Genomic DNA, 6,654 nt, shown 5'->3' on the forward strand with positions numbered 1-6,654 from the left:
GTCCGGCTGTGTAGGTTACACGCATCCTGTTGGCCGTCACACCCCTAGGACTCCGTCATCCTCTAACTGGAGGGGTCCCTTTGCACCAGCTTCCCCCAGTTCCCCCACCCCCTGTGACCCCAAGGCTCATCTTGTTCTCTGCCTCTCACTTGAATGCTGTTGGCTTTTGGTCTCGGCTGTAACTTAGAAGGGAGCTTTCTTCGAGAGACTTGGGCTTGGCTCAGGAGGCTGCACCACCCTGCCTGTGTCCCCAAGACGCTGTCTGCAGACGGTTTCCTCTGGGGCTGAGGGTCCTCCTTGACCGGTTTCTGTTCCAGCCGAGAGGAGTTAGGGGTGAGGCCAGAGTCTGGGACCCAGCAGTGTTGTGTTCATGTGCCTGAGGGAGCCTGCTTCCTCCTCCTGCAGGAGGACAATTCTGGGCATGAGTGGGAAGCCCCCAGAGGGGATGGGTGACCCCACAGGGAAACCCCTGTCCCCACTCCAGCAACAACCTAAGAAGGAGGTATGTAGCCTCTAGCCCTGTTTTCTGGGTGTTCAGCTCCCCAAAGCCTTGGAATCTGTGAAGGGGTAAGGTTTTGTGTAGTTTGACCTGGTGGCTCATGAACCCACAGCTTTGTCAGAACAGGATGTGTGTTTCCATATATACTGATGTGTTTGTCTTCTCTTTCTGACGGACTTGACTTCCATTGGGAATCTCTAGGTTCATCCACGTGGCTGCGATTGAGATGGTTTCATTCTTTTTTGTGGTTGAGTAATATTCCATTGTGATTATGCCCCACTGCTTCTTTCTCATTCTCTTCCATCCAGTTCTGTCCGAAGAGACTGGATAGAATTCTCTGTGCTGTTCAGCCAGACCACATTGCTTATCCAATCTTTTTTTTTTTTTTTTTGCCTTTTCTAGGGCTGCTCCCATGACATATGTAGATTCCCATGCTAGGGGTCTAATCGGAACTGTAGCCACTGGCCTGTGCAAGAGCCACAGCAACACGGGATCTGAGCTGCTTCTGCGACCTACACCCCACCTCACGGCAATGTTAGATTCTTAACCTGCTGAGCAAGGCCAGGGGATTGAACCCGCAACCTCATGGTTCCCCGTCAGATTCGTTTCCACTGTTCATGAAGGGAACTCCTGCTTCTCCATTCTCAATGTCACAGTTTGCAGCTAATGACCCCAAACTAACTCTCCCCCACCCACACCCTCACCCTTGTCAACAAAAATCCATGCTCCATGTCTGTGAGCTGGTTTCTGTTCTGTAGACAGGTTCATTTGTGCCATGTTTTAAGGTCCAGGTATAAGTGATATCCAACGGTGTTTGTCTTCCTGTATCTGCCTTCACTCAGTATGGGAATCTCTAGGTCCAACTGTGTTGCTGCAAATGCCATCATTTCACTCTCTTAAGGCTGAACTCCATTGTGTGTGTGTATTTATTGAGGCTCTGCTTTGGGGGCAACATTTTGGGGTACAGGCCTCCTATATCCCCTGTGCTCCCTGCAGAGGCTCCAGGGGAGGGTCCTTTCTGCCTCTTGCAGCTTCTGAGGGCGCCAGGTGGCTCTGGTCTGGTGGCCGCCTTCCTCCCGTCTCTGCCTCTCTCTTCCCGTGTCTTCTCTGTGTCTGGGTCTCTTCTTGTGTCTCTTAGGAGGACCCTGTCCTTGGAGGGAGGGCCCCCTCATCCAGGAGGACCTCCTCTCAGACCCTTCCCGTGGTTTCTCCTCTGTGTCTTCTCTGTTGTAAGGATACTTGTTTCTAGGTTGAGGGCCCTTCTTCATCCATGAGGACCTGGTCCCTGGCACACAGCTCTTGAACCACAGCAAGTTCTTGATCCCTGTGAGCAGAGCATCTTTAGTTTTTCCTGAGAAACCCAGGCTCACCTGTTTATGCTAATGAGGTGGGGCTGGTGCCAAAGGAACCACCCAGGGAATGAAAGGGTTGGCTCTTTTAGCTCCACCTCAAACCTTGAGACTTGCTGAGGGGTCAACCTTTAATCAGGCCTGCCTAGTGGACCCTCCCCAAAAAAGGGGGTCCAGAGAGCTTTCAGGTTGGGGAGCCCACAGTTTGGCCAAGTCCAAGGAGACAGAAGCTCCTGCATGTGGGACCCACTCCCACCCTCCCCTCCCCCTCTGGCTGTTCCCCCCTTGATGAGCAACGGGTAAGTCAGGTGTTTCAGGAGTTCTTTGGGGGGAGGATATGGGGACCCTCCATCTGTGGGCATGTTAGAAGTGTGGGAGCCTGTGTTTGCTGGTGATTGTGTGGTGGGGGATCTCCTGTGGGCCCTGGGCCCTCTTTTGTGAATTAAACCAACTCAGGGTGCTTTCTGTAGTAAATTGGAGGACACCCAGCTGGGGTCCAAATGGAACTGGAGGATTCCTTGGGGTGGAAATGCCCCACAGTGGGTGTCAGAAGCAATGTGAGCAAGGAAAACATTTTGTTTGAATGAAAAGGGTAAACAAGTTTAGTTGTTCAAACACCTCCTCCTGGCAGACCTCCGAGATCTCACCCTTTTTCCTGTCACCCATTGTTCTCTCTGATCAGAGTGAATTCTCTAGAACACCAATTAAGGCATGTCCATATCTGCTTAAAACCTTCAGTGGTTTTCATGGCTGTTAGAAAAGGATAAACGGCCTCCCCTGTCCTGCTGCCCAAGGCAGGGTGGGCATGGATTTCGAGCACGCTTGAAGGATGGTGGCAGTGACTTTCCTCTGGTTCATCCTGGGACAGTGTTTTGTGACTTGTGTCTGACCCGGGAAAGTGATGACAACACTGGGGACTCGTGGTGGTGCCCAGTCGTCTCAGGTTGGACTCTGCTTTTGCAAGGCTGAGGTTCTTAGTCACTGAAAATAAATAGTTATATGTCGCTGGTGTCTCCTGACAATTGTGTTTTTACAGTGTAAGTTGGCATTTGTTGATTCTCACGGACGTAGTGATTGGTTGTGTTTGCCCCATAAATGAGTTTCGTGGGCTTGTGACAATAAATGACCACAAACCACACAGGTTACCACCACAGGAACCCACCCTCCCCCAGCCCTGGAGACCAGATGCCTGAGGTCAGGGTGTCCCAGGGTCTTACACTGGCTTCCTGGAGAGAGAGGTGGAGACCCTCTCAGCTCCCTCCCTCCAACCGGGACCTGGAGGTATGGTGTTGGGTGAGATAAGTCAGAGAAAGACACATCCTTACATCATCATCACCCATATGCAGAGTCTAAAAATAAGGCGTTCCCTTTGTGGCCCAGGGGTTGTGGCTCAATGGTTGAAGACCTTGACAGTGTTGGTGAAGATACAGGGTCAGTCACTGGCTTTGATGAGGGCTTAAGGATCCAGCATTGCCACAAGGTGAGGTTTAGTCAGAGCATGTGGCTCAGGTCCTGTGTTGCCGATAGCTGTTGTGTAGGCTGGCAGCTGCAGCTCTGATTTGACCCCTGGCCCAGGAAAGTCCACGTGCTGAGGTTGGGACCCTAAAAAGCAAACAAGAGAACAATGAAACTTGTCATGTGTGGGTGGTCCGTACCTAATCAGTTGAGGACCAATGGAAGGAAAAGACTGAGGTCCCCGAGGTAGGGGGAATTCTGCCTCCAGACAGATGGCAGCTTCAAGCTACAGCATCGCCTGTTCCCTGGGCCTCCAGCTTGCCAGGCTGCCTGCAACCTCTGGACCTGCCATCCTTCATAACCACATGAGATGATTCTTTAAAATGAGTCTGTCTCCCTCTCCTTCCAAACATTCTATTGGTTCAGCTGCTCTGCAGGCCCTGACACTCCATCCTCCATCCCTCAGGGGTCTGGCAGAGGTGCCTGAGGAGTTTGGGGATGTATTTGCCTGAGTAATGCTGGGGGCACCAAGCTGAGGGAATGGTATGGGGTTTGATTTTGTGAGCTTGTTTGGGATGAAGGAAAGATCGGTGAATAATGGGGCTGGGAAGAGACGTGAGCTACTAGGAGGACAGCAGCAACAGCAGGATCTGGAGAAGGGGGAGGGAACGGCCCCAGAGGCCCCTCCCACAGCAGGTTTGAGGGTCCCCGCCTTGGTCATGTGGTGCCCTGGGTCCTGGCGACCCTGGAGCAGTGAGTAGACACGGGTGTGGAAGGAGGTTGGAGCTGTGCTGCAGAACCAGCTTCTAGCCCTGGCTGGAATGGCTGTGCAGAGCCTGGGAAGAATGGCCTTTTTCTTGTTGATGGTTATGTTCCATTTACGTTTGTTGTAAAATAATGGCTCTCTTCCCTCTGCTGTACAGGATCCCCTTTGCAACATGTATATTTTAAACACAGCAGGTTGTCCCTCTCACTCCCTTTCCCCACTTCCCCCACCCCCAATGGTTCACCCCTAGTTTTCTGTATCTGTGAGTCTGGTGCTTTTGGGTCATACACACTCGTCTGCTGTATTTTTTACATTCCATATTTAAGTGCTATGATACAGTATTGGTCTTTCTCTGGCTGACTCATGTCACTTAATATAATGCCCTCCACGTCCTTCCCTGCTGCTGCAAGTGGCACGGTTTCATTCTTTGTCTTGGCTGAGTAGTGTTCCCTTGTGCATATGCACCATGTCCCTTTTAACCACTCCTCTGTTGTTGGACACTTAGGTTGTTCAGGTCTCGGCGATTGTGAATAGTGCTGCTGTCAACTTAGGGGTGCGTGGATCTTTTTAGAGTGTGTATATTTTCTGGATGTGTGTCCAGGCATGGGGTTACTGGATCATGGGGTCAGTTTTCCCTTCCTTGGTGGACTTAATGGTACTGCATTCAAAGTGAAAATACATCCTTTTCTAGTTATTGTTGCCTAATTTTCTTGGGGGTGCTCTGTGAAATGGGGCCACCTCTGTACCTTCTTCATCGTCACGTTTCCCTTCCTGCTCTTCTCGTCCGTCCTTCCCGATGTTTCCACCTCTGTCACCTTCGCTAGTGTCTGTAGTTAGGACCTGGAGTCTCGCATGTTGGGACTTGACCCAGTGGCGCATTTGTCTGCATTTCTGCGTCTGATCCCAAAGTGTGGGGGTGAGACTTGGTGAAGAACCCAGATGATGGAACTGGCCTGTGTTTGACACAGTGTCTGCTTCCTGAGGGCCTGGACCTCTGACCTGTGCTCCCAGTGGGAAAAGTAGTGGACTTTCTGTGTCGTTCCCCCCTCCGTATGTCTTGTTTTCAGGGGATAGGCTTCAGCCTTGAGGCACCTCCCTGAGCCCCAAAGGGCAGGTGCCCACAGGTGCTGGTCAGGGAAGGGAGGGGATGCAGGGAGGGGCCATCAGGGACAACAGTGCAGCCTGGGGGCAGGTCCTGGTTCCCCTCAAGGGGTACACAGAGTAATGTCTTTGAGCTCCTAAAGACCTGAACCACCAACAATTGAAAGCCAGGGAGCCCAAGTCTGCCAGGACCAGTCCTGGGGCCACCAAACACCAGCTCTGAAGAACGCAAACTTGCACCCACCCTGATCTTCATTTGTGGCCCTGTTTTCTATTCCCGACCAGAAAACCACCTCCTCATCTCTCCCAAAGGGGGGCCACATCACGAGGGCCTGAGCCAACTATGTCCCCCCTCTGCCTGGAAAAGCCATGACAGCTATTTTTTTTCCTCCTTTGCCCAAAACACTATCTCGGCTATAGACAGCGGCCGCGTTTCAACAGCACCCTCAGAGAACAATCTAGATGGACGTCAGCCACGGCCTTGGGGTTTCTTTCTCCCAGAAACCTCCCTCCTCCTCCCTGCTGCTTGTGGCCACAGCTCAGGGCCTCCCATTCATCTGTCCCTCTTTGATCCAGACTTCATCTCAAGAGATTTCGTCCTGTAACACCAGATGCACCGTCTCTCGTGTTCTGACGTGGACACAATTTTTTTTTCCCTACTTGGTGATGTGTATGTATGGTCGTTGCCCCAAAGGCTAGAATATGATAATAAGCCAGAAACGGCTTTCATTTCTGCAGTTCTTCCTGGCTAATTGGATGGAAAGGTAGAAGCTGTTTATTTTCCATGAAGAGTGTGTCCAGAAGGGAGTTCCCTGGTGGCCTAGGGGTTCAGACTCGGTACTTTCACATCTGTGGCCCGTATTCAATCCCTGGCCTGGGAACGGAGATCCCACATCAGTCCTCTGCACACCACAGGCAAAAAACAAGAAAAAGGAAATATCCAAAAACGAATACATGAGAAAAAACCCCTCTAAGCAAATACAGGATTGATGGTTTTAGATGTAATGATAAAGTTTTGAGATTTTAATGTTTGATTATCTGATTAGGTTTAACTTTTCATCTGCTTTCACTGAGATGTCCAGCAGAGTGAAGTGACTTTCCTCCCAAAATGACGTCCACACTAAATGTAGATACAGAATGAAAGAGGGAGAAAATTTTCTCCTTGTGATAAGAACTCTTATGATTTAAAAAAAAAAAACTTTTTCCCAGTAGAATATTTTTCTACTGTACAGCACAGTGGCCCAGTCACACATACATGTACCCATTCTCATTTCTCCCATGCTCAGGCTCCGTCATAAGTGACGAGACACAGTTCTCAGTGCTCCACAGCAGGACCTCATTGCTCATCCACTCCAAAGGCAATAGTTAGCATCCAAGAACCTTAAGCTCCCCAAACACCCCACTCCCTACCCCACCCCACGGGGCAACCACAAGTCTGTTCTCCAAGTCCATGACTTTCATTTCTGTGGAAAGGTCCAATTGTG

This window comes from Sus scrofa, unplaced genomic scaffold, assembly GCF_000003025.6.
Source record: "Sus scrofa isolate TJ Tabasco breed Duroc unplaced genomic scaffold, Sscrofa11.1 Contig2481, whole genome shotgun sequence".
Taxonomy (NCBI): Eukaryota; Metazoa; Chordata; class Mammalia; order Artiodactyla; family Suidae; genus Sus; species Sus scrofa.